At 43.4% G+C, this 2654-nt stretch overlaps 1 long non-coding RNA gene across 1 annotated transcript; it reads left to right on the top strand.

Annotated features, from left to right (window-relative positions):
• The first annotated feature begins 226 nt into the window (after nt 1-226).
• Nucleotides 227-2187, top strand: LOC114824313 (uncharacterized). Its single transcript, XR_003772520.2, has 2 exons — nt 227-694; nt 1385-2187. It is a non-coding gene; the product is annotated as an uncharacterized lncRNA (long non-coding RNA).
• The last annotated feature ends 467 nt before the right edge of the window (nt 2188-2654 follow it).

A 2654-nucleotide genomic window follows, 5' to 3' on the forward strand; every position in this document is an offset into this window, starting at 1 on the left:
TCATCTATATCTGTGTAACAATACAAAATAACAGACAAGCAAATTTCAACCAAAGATCAATATGGATCAAGCAATCAGCACAGGTAAGCTAGGGAATTACGTTTCCTCATTTTATTTATAGTTTCTTTCTTAGCAATATACCATATATTACTCCATGTTTTCTTCTCAGTTTATCATATTTTCTTCCAAAACAACGCCAACTCAAATGGCTCCCCATTTCATTAGTGCCCTTACGCAGCAAGAACTTGCATGAATGCTGCAGCTCTTGCACAAAGCATATGGGTATACCGTCCGAGAAAATATTCAGCAAACCATGACCCACACAAACTCTCCACCCATTCCTCGCCACGTGTCCCTCTCCCTCTCTTCCTCACTCTCCGGATCTCATCTCTCCCTCTCACTCTTTCAGCTCTCTACCACTCTCATCTCTCTGTCACTCTCACCCCTCTCCCGTCTCTCTCCCCGAGTTCCCTCTCTCGCAGATCTCTTTTTCCCTAGGATCCCTTTCCCTTTTCGGTGACACACCCGAGACCCCTACACTCACCGACGAAGGTACACCCACCATCGCTCTCTGTCCCTCCGTCTCTGTGGACCTCCGGAGCAACCAGAGGGCACCCAAAATCCAGACCCCGGCGAACCCGTAGCTTGCGAGCCCAAATCCGGCCACCTCCGGTCTTCTCTCGGCGAAACGAAGGTACAAAACTCTTCCTTTCACCTTTACCTTCATTTTTCTGGGTAGATCGTAGGGTAAACAGGTGGTTCAACGTCGACCGGAGCTCGTGAAGCTCCGGCTTCTTCTCCGACGAAACTCGGGCCACTGGACAACCCAGAAACCAACCAACCCTTTGGGCTGGGCTTTCAAGCCCAAAGCCCTTTAGCCCTAACCCAGTGGAAACCAGGCCTTCGGGCCGAATTGAAACCCGGGCCGTTGGCCCGTGGAACTTAAGCCCTTCAGTCTGTCAAGCCCAGACCCAAAACCCTATTGGATCCAGGCCTTTGGGCCATGGATCCGGTCCATTAACCTTAAAAGTTAAAACCCATTGGACCCAAACCCTTTAGGGCCAATCCGGGCCGACCCAAACCCTTGACCCGGCCCGTGACCCGTTGACCGACCCGGTCTGAACGTTGAACGTTGCTCGTTGACTTGGACCGGTCAAAGTTTTGGAGGTAATATTGTGTTTCCTTTTCCCATATGGATTTGGTTTGAGGGCCATCTCCAAGGGCTGATGGTGATTTCTTTTCAGGAATGTTTGTTTCCTTTTCCCATACGGATTTGGTTTGTTTTTCCCATTTGATTTAGGGAGGGCCAATTATATAAAGACACAGTTAGCTTCTACAATTTTCCCATGCACTTACTGATTCATATCTACATTGTGTAATCCAGAAAAAGCAAGCATGAAAAAGCCATCAGAAACTATGCCTAAACCAAGATATAGAGAAGACACGATTGAGGGTTTAGACATGGTTGACAAGCCGCAACAAAGTAAAAGTACGACGACTGAAAGTAAAAGCCTTTTTGGCAAGGTAAAAAAGTTGTGGAGGAAGGAGGAAAAAGATGGTGAGAAAAAGAAAAAGAAGAAGAAGAAGAAGAAGAAGAGCAAAGAAAAAGATATTGGGACGAAGACATCTTCATGCTGCTGGTCATCGAGTTGGTGTGGAAGTACACGAAGCAGACAAGAACGAAATAGTAGCAGCTGTAGCTGTATCTTCGACGCTATTCACTACATTCACTACAAGAAAATATGGATTCTGTGAGGAATGGGTTTCGTCACACATTGGTCACTTAATTTTGGAATATGTGACGTATTTATCATCACATAAGTGTTCCTGAATTTCGTCCCTCACAACTAATCATGTGTGACGCTTTTAAATAATTCCTCACATAATTTTTCTATATGTGACGAATTTGTAGGCGTCACATAGAATTTGGTCACCTATTCCATGTTTTCTTTTAGGGATTGATCGTGGTGTTTCTTACCACTACTCTGTTGGATGCTACGACGACTGTATTGGACGCGGCTACATCTCGGACTGATTCAAGCATATTTGCTTACATCAGAAGGATCTGTGACTTCGTTTTGTTTTGTTTTTCAGGAAAGAATTTTTACCTAGAAATCTTGTTTTGTAATTTATGTGAATATAAATGGTTTAAATGAAACTTACTAATAGATGATCTCTTTGGAGTTATTTGGATTTTGGATTTGGGTTGTTTGTCCAAAAGCCTTTTGGAGTGATGACCTTAAATGTTTTTTAAGGCTGTTGGAGTGTTTTAATTGTTAGATTTTAATTTTTGTACATTAAAACAAAGATATAACTGTCTCAAAGTATCCCATGTTCCGGAGTACTATACAAAACATCCTTGACATTCTTTGCTAAGTGTTTTACCTAGATCTTAGGCTCCCTTTGTAACAACCAAAAAAAAGGGGACAGAGTGCATTTACTTTAAGAGGAATGGAAATATACGCACCCATGTTATTCTTCTCGGGTAATGCTAGGGAGACCAAATGTGGTCTCACTTGATGCTACCAAACTTGGAGGCCAACCACCTAATATATTCCATAATGGGAACAAGATTCCAGGGGATCGAGCAAAGACCTTGTGATTATTATATGCAAGAGAAAGAGTGGAGGAGGAGGAAACGACAGGGTGAAAAT

This window comes from Malus domestica, chromosome 04, assembly GCF_042453785.1.
Source record: "Malus domestica chromosome 04, GDT2T_hap1".
In the NCBI taxonomy this organism is placed as follows: domain Eukaryota; kingdom Viridiplantae; phylum Streptophyta; class Magnoliopsida; order Rosales; family Rosaceae; genus Malus; species Malus domestica.